General features: G+C 34.3%; 1 protein-coding gene across 1 annotated transcript in view; it reads right to left on the reverse strand.

The window, feature by feature from the left end:
- The window catches only part of Pde7b (phosphodiesterase 7B), a 297,370-nt gene that overhangs the window by 222,158 nt on the left and 61,614 nt on the right, over window positions 1-13,598 (reverse strand). The gene's annotated exons all lie outside the window — the stretch shown is intronic.

The following is a 13,598-nucleotide window of genomic DNA, read 5'->3' on the forward strand; positions in this document are numbered from 1 at the left end:
GTAGGGTGCTCATCTGACTAACATCTCAAACTATCTTAAGTATGTAAAAGAATGAAATAAAAATACCATTCACAAATAAATGGTCTTTAAAATTTTTTGATTTTTTTGATTGAACATGGGTCACAAGAGAGCTACTTGTAGGTCAGGAAAAGAACACCTGCCATTTCTGGTCTTCTTGTTGAACTCCTGACGATGTGCCCTGAACTGGAACAATTATAGTTCTGTAGGCCTATGTGTGCCTGCTAATATAAAATTAACACAGAAGCACATTACTGCAACTTCTCTGTACCTCACTCAATTAAATGCCTTATGAATTCAGGCACATTTACCCAACACATACCCTTGGCATGGCTAAGTGACTGAATATTGATATATCAGAGATACTACTGTCCACCAGAAATATAATACATGTCACAAATATAATTCAAAAATTTCTATTAGCATATTATAAAAAGGAAAAAGACTCAACAAAGAAAAAAATTAAATTTAATAGTATATTTCCTTTAACATAAGATATCTAAAATGTTTCAACATGAAATTAATGCTGAGACATTTTATTATTTTATGTTCTAAGTGTGACATCTGGGGTTTTTATAGCAAATATCACTTTGGACTACCTACCTACATTTCATGGGCTCACAAACCATATTTGGATGGCATATTTACAGACTGAACTTCCCCATGAAGTATTAGGTGATTTTTGTCTTGTTTTATATTTCTCATGAGTTTACTCATGAGTTTTAAATACTCTTTAATTAATTGCTGTGCTTAAAATTTTTAAAAATGCAATGTGACAGGACTCAAATTAGAAATAGGTCATGTTTTGAAACTAGAAACTTGGAGAGATAATTTGACAATGGATTGGACAAGAGCTTACGGATGAAGTGAGGAGTTGATATATTGGCACCAGTAGGTTCTTTCACCATTGTTCACCACACCAACAGTGAGCAGAAGGAAAGCAACATGCAAAAGAATCTTCCGGAAAGTCATTAGAAAATTGCTTTGGGTGTTATGAGTCATAGTACGAACTTTTTAGAGTGATAAAAATCACCCAAATCTTCATAGCATTTTAGGCTGTGAAATTTTTGCAAGGTAGCTCTATTCTTTCTGCCAAATTCATTATTTTAAAACAAAACATAGTAGCATAAAAATAAGACATTCAGGTTAATTTGACATAGGTGCTACAGAAAAAAAGTTGCAACAATGAGAAAAGTATTATGCTGTTTGTGAGGAAGAAATACATTTTTTTCTCCAGAAAAAGCTCATTAAGCTGTGTGCTAACAAGTACTTTAGGTGAATAGGCTGCTATTGAAAAAACAATTAGAACCACGGTGTCATAACCCAGAGAATAATCTAAGATTGTGAATTCAGTGAAAGTGGTAAATTAGTTCAAAGATAATACTAAGTAAACTTCGTAACATCAACATTTAGGGAGTCACTACTGCTGATTTTCCTTCTCTGTTCAGTAGGTTCATGCAGGAAAACATGAAGAAAATTAATTAAATATTTGTCATTTATTAAAAATTACAGGAATGATTAGGTTGGTCTTGATGGGATTTGGGATATGCAACCCTCCAAATATGGCCTCTTGGCATTTCAGAAAACAGCTGAAGCAGGAAGTTGTCTCTGACCTTTCTTCCTTGAAGAAGGTCATACGATACGGGAAAGATTTTCTGACCTTTCCCTGAAGCATGTTATAAGACCCTCATTTACAAAGTGTCCTCCCCATATGCAGTGGCGATGAACCAAAGATACAGACTAGATTGGATCATTCTAACTGTAAATGTTGTTAAACCATTATCTTTAAATTGCAGAGAATATTTTGGTTATTATTTGTTTTTAGAAATTTTAATAATACCCCCACTATTAGTTCCAGGATTTTTTTTTTTTTTCATGCTGAATTCTGTGGATGTTTTGTGGCAAGGTACTCTTTTTTATTGCGTTTCCTCTGGTGAAATACCTCTGAAAAAATTGGTTTCATTGGTTAGCATGCCTCACTGATTTTTTGGGTAGTAAACTAATTGAGCCCAATTTGACCTTGCAAGATTGCCTTATAGTCATGTTTAACATTGCAAAATGACACTATGAAATAAATTTGACTGAAATCTCAAGTGAGGAAAATGATATATCCCCTTATTTGTCATCTGAAAGGTTCAAAATGCCATTTAAACATCTCACAATGTCACAAGATAATAATCCCCCCAAGTCATTGAAGATCTAAACTGGCTCAGGACCTGTTATTGACTCTTTCCAAATTGAACTCATGGCAATTAAGACATATAATATTTGTTAGATATTTTTAATTATTTATTTTTTAAATATAAGACTTTCTACTTATTTTCTTTCAGCTTTTGATTCAGTTTAATTCCAATAATATCTTGAGATTGCTATACAAACTATTAAAATGGTTACCATTTGCTGAAGCTACCTTTTTATATGAAACAGAATTTTCCTTGTTACATAAAAGAACAAAATACAGAGAAATATTGTATGCTGAATTTGATATAAAACTACAAATATCATCGATCACTCAGACTCAATTTTTCTGCTATTAAAACAGCCTCTGTTTGTTGATGTGCTAAAAACCAACCTACCCACTCAACCTAATCACTTCTGCTGTCAGATAAGTATAATAAATTTTTCTCATATTTTCATATGCTTCTCACTGATTGACTTTGTAAACATTCTACTTTGACATTAAAAAGCTATCTTTATGCTACTCCAATACTTGGATCTCTTTCATTTTTTGGAAATTTTGCATAAGATTCTGCCACTCAAAAAGTATGAAATTCACTGTTCTGAGCAAACCTATTATGGTGGAACAATTTTGGTACTGCTACCAGCAGATCTGAGTTTGATTTCAGATTATCCTGAAGTGCATGGTATGACTTCAAACAAGTACCCCTGCTTCTGGTACTCAGATTGCTCCCCTCTGAACAGGGCATCCCTGTACCATGTGTTAGGCTGGAGGGTTGACTCTTCATATTCCTTGTGTATTCTCTTCCTGCTTCATCATAGCACCTTCAGTTCCATGGAATGCTGTACCTGCCTCCATCTGAGTTTTTCCACATGCTGTTCCTTCAATCTGGGATACTATTTTCTTGTCTTCTCAGTTAACGCCAACCTTTGTTAAATGGTAGGAGTATAGTCCCTGGAAGCTAGTATTCCTTCAACCCCTCCAGATTGAACTTCAACTTTATTGGTCACTATCGCGGCTATGATTTTATGCTTCTTTTGTTAGTTCACTGATTAATCCTCTCTAAATTTGTAAATTGTGGGAGGTCTGCAGCCTTGTTTGTTCTAACAATTACTGGATGATCCTAAGTAAGTGCTTTAGTTCTACCATATTTAAAATGAGGATACAACTAGCACCTACCTCGTAGGATTTTTGTATGTATTAAAAGAGATTAAGTACATATAATACACTAAGAACAATGTCTGTCATGTGCAAAATGTTTAATTAATTTGTTGAGTGAATGTATGCATTTCATGTGTTTGGTTTAGTGTATCTAAGATATTGCACTTATGATAGCTCAAGAGCTTTCTCATACCATTAAATTATTTTGATAAAAGTTCTCCTACATATATTTGCTTCTCTGTAACAACCTTTGTTTCCAATTTTTTAGATGATAAAGAGAATTGTGATGAATATATTTTAACTTTTTTGACATTTAGGAGATGTTTTTACAACTGGAATTACTAAATACAAGGATAATAACAAAATTTTTCTTAATAATTACTATTAAAAACATTGCCAAAATTTATTCTAGTTTCAACTAGAATTGAATAAGGTTACCTGTGAACTTTTGTATGGCTATTATTAAAAATATCTGCTAACCTCTTGATAACCAAAAATATATTTATTACTATTGCTTTAGCTTTCTTAGATTATTAATAAAGTGTAATATATATTCATGTCCATCACTTCACCATGCATTTCTAATCATATGACTTGTGATTTTTCTACTGTGCAGTTAGTAATAGATGATTCATAAGATTTTTTTGATTATTAAGGATGTTGATTCATTGCTCCATTTTCAGGCATTTTATTAAGTTTGTCATTTGTGTTTCAAATTTTATAAAATTTCTATGTGTAACTTCTATATTTTTTGTGTTGTCAAATCTGATATTTGTTCTCTAATCCATGATGTTTACACCTACAAACTCCACCTTTTTCCCTATGACCATCACATGCATCCAACAACATCTCCTTCTGTTTTGTATGGTTCTTAATACAAATAGTTATTATCTACATTTTTAGATTATATCTAAGACTGGTATAACATATTTTTTTTCTAAATTGTCAGTTTTCCCTATGACATTTATTGAGAAATATTCTGTTTTGTGTGACAAAAGAAGGGACACAAAGCAGAAAACTTAGATTGTATTGGTACTTAGTTCCTTTCCCTTCCTCCCCTTCTCCCTTCCTCTCTTTCTTTCTTTCTCTAAACAAACACCAATAAAATAGGATTGCTATCTCTTGAAAGTTCTACTAAAGCAAGGAGATTTTCCAGAAGGTGTTTACCTCCTTTTATTAAAAGCATCTGTGGCATGGCCGTTGGCAGAGACCCAAACACCCTGAAGTGGTTGGCTCTGGGAAATCACAGAGAGATAGAACACAGCCAAATTCTAAGATGGAACAAATTGTAAAATCATACTGCATCTTAATTTAATGACCATCAGGGAAGGTCTTTCTGCCTCATCAAATCATATAAAGCAAGGTATTTATGATGTTCTTGTGAGTTTAATAGGTAACAAGAGTAATGTACAATAATGCTATTATACGACTCGACTTAAACTGTTATTAAGATAGTTTATAATTCATTTTACTACTTTCATTTTCTCTGTGATTGCTTTTGTGTTCATTGATTTATGATAGATATCCATCTCAGTTAAACTTCCTAAACAGAAAAAAAAAAAAAAAAATCCTTGGAAATATCAGCTCAGTGGGTATTCCCAATAAAGAAGTCCCAAACCTCAAAAGATGAAAGCTGCCCTATACTTTCTATCCAATATGCTGAATAATTAGAAGATTAACTCTAGACCATCTGTATAGTGGGGTGGGGTGGTAGAGGGCATTTAAAATCACAAATAAACTCAGACCGATTTTGGTCCTGGAATGGTTCCTGTCCTTACATATGAATAAGAGAGTGACTCATACCCTTGGGAATTCACAGTACCTCAAACCAAATTAGGAAACCAGGCAGCTGTGACCTGGTTTTATAAGAGCCAAGAAGTTTCACTGGAAAACCTTGCAATTTGAAATTATTCCCTGTTTCCTCTGCCACTTGGGGCACAGGTGCATCTTACCAGTCTATACGAAACAGCACTCCGGACTCGTGTTTTATCTTGCATTTTCCCGGAGTGATATCTGGGGAAATAAAGACTAAGTGATCTTGAGAGTGGCAGGTTGCAGAAGAGCAAATGGACATGAGAGTTATGTGGCCAATGTTAGTTAAAATTCGGATGCGAGATTTTCTTTTTCCAAACTATAGTGGAGAGTATAGTGAGTACTGAGGTTTATTGACTTCTAGGACGGAGAAAGCTCTAAACTGTTTATTCTGTCTCATTAGTAAATTTTATTTATTTTTGCTTTGGGGATGCTTTTGGAAAGGGAAGGAGTGAGAAGAATATTGAAATCAGAGTTAGGAATGAGAGTCTAAGGAAGATTTGAAATTAAAAAAATTTTTTTGGTAGTAGGAAGAAATATGCAGAACAGATTAGTAAGACGATCAATCTATAATTATTTAGAGTTCAATAATATCCCCCTTAATTCTGAAACACTCACAACCTACCCAATTAGTATGTTTCTTTGGAACCTGGTTTAACTGTTTTGAAGGCATTAGAATAAAATGATGAGACGTGTTTTATTTATCTTCACTAACCAGTCAGATTTGTTTCTTGAAGAAAAGGAAAATTGTTTTCTGTAAATAATTATGGAAGTAGTTCTCCTTGGAAAACTAAAAAGAGCAAGGCAAGACCCTCAGAATGTCCCATGATGAGGTGCAATATGCTATGAAACTGCTAAGACAGGGGAACATACAATGGGAACAGTTTAATAGGCAGGGAATTTTCATGTGCTCGTTCTGTAAACCCCTGCCCCAGGTTTTGGTGACAAGCAGTGTTCTCTTGGCTTTTACTTGGGGTAAAGCTTGCAAAACTGCCTGTTGACTTCTTTTATTGTTGCCTCTGGAGAGACTTTTACTACATTGCACCCTGCAACCTCCTGAATAGGCTATTCATGGAAGAAAAGCATTAAGGTCAAGATAACCTATGCCTTCAACACACAATCTGCAACCTGTGAGGATGAACATTGAAACTGGAGACAGGTGATGGAAAGATAGAAATAGCTTATTTTCCAAGAAACCTCTTATTTCCCATTGTTTGACTTAAAGAGGAGTAGAACTATCACAACTGACTTTAGTAGGTATTTTCCCCAAGACCTGGCCACTCCCTAGATCCTTCTGTCTTACTCTCTGTTATTCTTCGAGCAACGTTTAAATATGAATAAGGAACTAGTTGGCACTTCCCAAGAGAAAAGGAATTCACCAGTGGCAAATCCAACACCGCATTGTTTATCAGAACACAAAGTTCGGTTGAAATCCCACAGTGACGTCATCCCCAGCACTTGCTGAGGAAGCTGGAGGCATTTCCAAGAGGTTTTGACTGGATTGGATGCTCTCTGCAGGAAATGGTCAACCAGCTCACACTTCAAAGACCTTTCTTTACTAGGTTGTGTTTAGCTCTTAAAAGAAGTGGAAAGTAACCTAAATCACAGACTCAGTCTAAATCGGTACTTAAAAGGATTCCAGAAGAACTTTATACGCTGTGGTTATTTTTCTAGGGGTTGATAAGTTAACTATAATTACTGATTTTTAGGTGACTCTCTTTTTGAAACATTGTTAGTCTAGTGGAGACTTGCTGTGGAAATGGAAAAAAAAGTTCAAAGAGTCTATTATATGAATAATACAAAATAATCCTAGAGACATACTGGTCTTTTGAGAGGTGGAACTGTAAGCTATTTGAGAAGCAAATTGTGTACATTGGTGGAGGGAATCATTGCACTTAGGAACTGAAAACTAGAATTAGAGAAATAACTCCTCAAAAGGTTAAGAGGGTCAGAAATTTAGGATACATGTGTTTAGAAGGAAAAAGGAGATTAGAAGGGAACTGACTTGCTTTGCCCCAGTCAAGTTGGTAAATATTTTAACCTTCTCAATTTATAATGAGTGAATTATGTGTTTTAATTGGAAAGCATGTCAAACAGATCTAGGCATAGTTTCTATTAGTAGAAATGCATTACAAGCTGGAGCTTTCTTTTACCAAAGAATTTTTTGGATGACACTAAGAAAGCCCTTATGAAGTTAATATTTAATATAAGAAGATGATCAAGGTAGGGCTAGAAGGATTCATTGTCAACAATAGAAATGTCTGAATGTTCATACCAAAATCAGATAAGAACACGTCAAGGAAATAAAACTACAGACCAGTGTTCCTGATGAATTTTGTTGCAAAATTCTTAATAAAATATAAGTAAACTTTATTCAATAATATATTGAGAAGATTGTATATCATAATCAAGTTGATTTTATTCCAGGGATGCAAGGATAGTTTAACACATGCAACTCAGAGTATAATTCACCACATACATAGAATTAAGGACAAAAATGATAGTCATATCAATAGATGCAGAGAAAACTTTTAACAAAATTCAGCACTCATTCATGATAAAAAAAAAAAACTGGAAAAACTGGGGATAAAAGGAAGCTACCTCAACATCATGAAAGGCTATATATGACAAACCCAAAGTCAACATCATCATTAATGGGGAAACCTGAAAGCATTTCTTTTAAAATCTGGAACAAGACAAGGATGTTCACTCTCACCAGTCCTAGTCAATATAGTACTATAAATTCTAGCCAGAGCAATTAGCAAGAGCAGGAAACAAAAGGTATTAAAATAGGACAGAAAGAAGTCAAATTATCACTGTTTGCAGATGATATGATCCTACGCTTAGAAGAACAAATAAGTTTCATTGGAAGACTGCTAGAGCTAATAAACGAATTCAGCAAAGTAGAAAATTACAAAATCAACATACAAGTAGCTTTCCTACACACCAATAATGAATCTGCTGAGAAAGGAATTAGGAAAACAATCCCATTCACAGCAGCCTCAAAAAACAAAGAAAGAACCCCCAAAATTCCCTACAGATATATCTAAGGAGTTGAACGAGCTCTATAATGAAAACTAGAGAACATTGAAGAAAATAGAAGAAACAAGAAAATGGTAAAATCTTCCATGTTCACAGATAGTTATAATTAATAGTGTTAAAATGAGCACATTACCAAAAGCAATATACAGATTCCATGCAATCCCCATGGAAATACCAATGGTATTCTTCATAGAACCAGAAAAATGATTCCTAAAATTCATTTGGAAGTATAAAAGACCCAGCAAGTCTAAGCCAAAAGAGCAATGCTGGAGGTATCACAACATCTGACTTCAAATTATACTACAGAGCTATATTAACAAAACTGCATGGTACTGTCATAAAAACACAAATATAGACCAATAAAAAAGAATAGAAGACACAAAGACAATATATTGTCATCCAAACCTTGAAGAAAGTGCCAAAAACCTGTTGGAGAAATGATAGCTTTTTTAACAAATGATGCTGGGAATACTGGTAATGCATCCAAATGGAGAAGAATGAAAATAGACCCTTATTTCCCACATTGCACAAAAGTCAACTCAAAATGGATTAAAGACCTAGGAATTAGACCAGAAACCATACAACTCCTAAAAGAAAACATAGGATCAACACTCCAACATGTAGACAGGCAATGACTTTAGGAATTCAACAGAATTCCTAAAACTTAGGAAACAATACCAAGAATAAGTAAATGAATGGCTTCAAATTAAAGAGCTTCTACACAAGGGCATGAAGAAAGAGCCTACAGAATGGGAGAAAATTCCACAATAGCTGAACCATCGAGTCAGCCAGGTGTTCATCAATGAATGAATAAATGGATTAAAAAATGTGGTATATGTACACAATGAAGTTTTATTCAATCAAAAAGAAGAATGAAATTATGTCGTTCACAAGAAAATGGATGAAACTTGAGAACATTATGTGCAAGATAAGCCAAACTGAGAAAGTCAAAGCTTGTATATTTCCTTTCTTAAGTGGAAGCTAGAGAGGAAAAAGGAAAAGAAAAGTGGTGGAGGGGGATCTCTTGAAAATCGAGGGAAGATCAGTACAGTAGAGAAAGGGACCAGAAGGAGGGAGGATGGGAGGGAAAGGGGAAATACTGGGAAATGATATTGGCTTAATTAGACTGTTATATTATGTATATGTACATCCAATCCTACTATTATGCATGATTGTAATGCACCAATAAAATTTATGGGCGAAAAAGTCTGAATGCTTTCATGTTACCCAAGAAAATGGAGATAAAAATGTAAGCAGTCTTTAGTGTAAGAAACTTAGACTTAAGCTTGATTTTCTTATTTATTAAACAGGAATCACAGTATTTATTTTAAAGGTATATTATGAAGACTTAATGAGCTAATTAATTTTAAAGAACTTTGTAAATAGTAGAAGTAGTAATAACAACAGGTAAAGTTTATTTTGTGCTTACAACTAGCTCAGGCCAAGTACAGTTCTGTCCTGTATTCACTTTTTTATTCTCATGACCCACAACTCCTATGTGAAGAAGGTACTATCTCAATAAGCATTTAATATATAATGTGAGTGATGGAAAACTTAAATAATTTGCTTGAGGTCATCTAACTCATAAGTGGCAAAGTCAGAACTTAAACTCTCTTTCATTTTTAGAGTCATTTCTGCCTCGAAAGTGCATACTGAAATATTAGGAAAACCAATATACAGTTTGTTGCCTAAAGACTTCCTCTGTAATGAACATAACATAAATAATCTATTGGGGCTCATGGAATCAGAGCAGGGATATACCACTGTCACGTTGAGAAAAAATAAATTTGTGTGTTGGTAGGGAGTGATCCATAGAAAGGGAAAGACTGTTGAAGTGTATAAATTACATCATTAAAAAAAAAATATATATATATATATATTTCCCACCCCCACCCCCAGTAAGGCTCATGAAGTCATAATGACACAGCTGCAGTTGTAACATCTAGAGAACTGGAACCTTAGGTAAGACTCCTGAAAGGTCCCTTGTTAGGTCAAAATGAACAAAACATTCATTATTTGCTGCCCTTGTTTTTCACTTGAAACTGAAGACTTTTCAAAAACAGGAGGTGCCCAGTAGCACAAGTGGAAAGATTGGCTTGGATTGTTCTCCTCTCACATTATAGCCAGGGGAGTTCTTTTATTTGAGGAGACATTTGTGATTCTTTCTACACACTGAACACACATCTACTCTGGAGTATGGCTTCCAGGCTCTGTTGACCTGAAAATGTGCTATGATATCTTGATACCTTCATATTTCTTCCTGTTAGGAATAATAATTCTGGGAGTGTTTGAAATGAATACACAAAGCACTTTGCTTTTAAAAGTTCCCATAAGATCGCAGAGGAAATAAGCATAACACAAAACAATACTCTTGCGAAAATATAGTAGCAGACTTTTAGGAATAATCTGATTGGGAACATTTTATTCATTTTATCATCATAGATACTGTATTCCAAACATAATGAGAATCTGTACTTATTCCATGCCCAAGCATAAAGAGAATGCCTTTAAATGCCTTCGATATTATATTTCTACCTTAAACATCTTTATGACATCTCCATGACTCATAGTTGAGAACTGTTTGTTTAGGGTAAAAAAAAAAGTAAATTTGCCATAAATACAATTGAAATTACAAATATTTTTAAGGTTTCTCTATAAATTGCATCCTGGTGTGGAATTTTATTGTATAGGAGCATACTACTTTAGCAGGGTATATGTTGTCTTTTCTGGACACTGACTCAACTTCAGAGCTGCACATATTCTAATAGTGATAAATGAACAAAATTTGGAATTCTGGTTTCAGAGATGACACCAAATGTGAAAGAAGAAAATCCCTGTGGTCTAATATGACTTTTAATTTTATTTCTGGGTTCATAAGATATGGTATGGGTAAGATATGGTATTGCTCCTAGCCACAAAGAAGTAAATGGTAACAAAGGATTCATCCAGTTATAAATGATTAAAAAACTGCACAAAACATTTGAAGCAACTACTTCAGATGTTAGAAGACTCTCAGCACAGAACCGTGGTCCTGGAGAGAAGGGAATCATGTGATAAGAGCTCCCGATCATTTCAGTTCTCTGTCTAGGCCCAGAGAAATGGAACCCAAGCAGTACACAGAGATCTTGTGAAGGTGAGGAGTCTGGTATTTTGGAGCAGGTGCTCAGGGAGAAGAAGTAGGAGCCTCACAGAAGACACGTCAGAGATCTGCATGAAGTTCCATAGAAGACTTTCATCAAAACCAACCAGCTCATGTCCAGGGCAAGACTGTGAAGCAGAGCAGTGTAGAACCGTTAGGGAGCTGTGCATAGAATGAAGGTGGCAGTGGTGAAGAGGGCTGGTGTGGCAAAAAGTGTGGCCAGCGAGAGTGGAGGGCACTCTAGGACACTCTGGCATGCAGTAAAGATCTCCAAATCACCATACTTTAGCAGAAAAGTCACTCTCATCCTATAGCAAGGACTACACTTGCCTGCCCTAAAAGCTTAATAACAAACCTTGAAAGGATGAATTGCTTTATAAGTGAAAATTAACTTCCTGCCATACCAAATTCAACAATTTGAAAGGAAGACAATAAAATCTCTCAATAAATAAGATTCATAATATCCTGCACACTGAAATAATTTCCTATATGGGCAAAGGAGGTCAAAAACTTAACCTGTAGCCAAAACACACACACACACAAAGAAAACAAAAAGTCAATAGAGCAGAACTGAAACAATAATTTTGGAAGTATCAGACAAAGCTTTTAAAACAACTGTTAGTAACAGGCTTAAACGTTCAAAAGAAAATGATCAACATAATGAGTGAACAGATGATGTATGTTAGTGGGAAAATGGAAACTGTAAAAGACAAACAAATGATACTTTTAGAATTGAAAAAAAAAATCCCACATTAAAAATGCATCGGGTAAGACTTAACAGCAGATGGGACATGGCAGAAGAAAAACAGTAAGTGACCAAGAAAATTGGAAAATAAAAACTATAGAAAGTGAAACACAGAAAAAACAATGATTGAAAAAAAAATTCCAACAGACTTTTTATAAAGAAGTAAATTCTATGTAAATTCTGAAATGTATATGGAAAAGCAAAGGACCTAGGATAGCCAAAACAGTTTTGTAAAAAAATATGTTGAAGAACTGTTTGATTTTTGGACTTGCTGTAAAACTGCAGTAATCATAGTGTAGCATTATTTTACCATACACACACACACACAAAGTAGTCCCAGAATCTTACTCCTAAAGGTAAAAGTGAAAAATACAAAGAAGAAAACAGACCAGCTCTGCAGTCTTGGGGTAAGCAAACATTTCTTGTGTATAATCCATAAAGAATTGACTTTAAATTATTTTTTGATAAACTAGACCAAATAAAAACTTGTTTTTAATCAAACATACATTTGTGTTTTGTAAAATATCATAAATTACATAAAATATGTATTATAAATTATATTAAATATATTATAAATATATCATGAAGTTGTTTTACATAACATTATATTACACTTCTCCTTAGCCATGAGCAGAGAAAACAAAACATTCTTAATGAAATTTCTGGCACAGCAATTGTATATAGACTATGTAAAAAAAAAAAAATTAATTAATTAACTACAGATAGCCCCCTAAAAGGACAAAGGACTTGAGAAAACATGCTATACAAAGAGGATATACAGCCAGGCACAGTGATACACAACTGTAATCCCAGAGATTTAGGATTGCTGCCACTTAACATCATCAGTCTAAGGAAGAAGGATTACAAGTTCAAGGCCAGCCTGGGTGACTTAGCCAGATCCTGTCTCATAATAAAAAATTAAAAAGGCTGTGATGTGGCTCAGTGGTAAAGCACCCCTGGGTCCAATCCCCAGTACCAAAAACAAACAAACAAACAAACACAAACCTCAAACCAAATCAAAGCAAGAGAAAATTTAAAAAAGGAGGATGGGGATGTAGCTCAAAGGCAGGATACTTGCTTAGTATACATGAGGCCCTGGGTTCAATCTTCAATAACAGAACAAAATAGAAAACAAAGAGGATATAAAAATGGGCAATAGGTACACTATTCATCATGGAAATGAAAATATAAACCACAATGAGGTATCACCACACACCCATGAGGATGGCTAAACTTGAAAAAACTAAACAAACTGTTAAGGATGTGGAGCAACTGAAACTCTTTAACATTGTGGGTGAAAATGCAAAATGGAAAAACCACTTTGGAAAACAGCTTGGCAACTTCTTAGAAAGGTAAATATTTACCTACTCTATGACCCAGCAATTCTACCCCTAGTTATTTACTCAAGAGCAATGTGTCTTTACAAAAATACTCGAACAAAAAAATGTTTATTCATAATAGACAAAAACCAAGGACAGCTGAAATGTCTTTCAACAGAATAG

The sequence above is a fragment of the Sciurus carolinensis genome, chromosome 7 (assembly GCF_902686445.1).
Source record: "Sciurus carolinensis chromosome 7, mSciCar1.2, whole genome shotgun sequence".
NCBI lineage: Eukaryota > Metazoa > Chordata > Mammalia > Rodentia > Sciuridae > Sciurus > Sciurus carolinensis.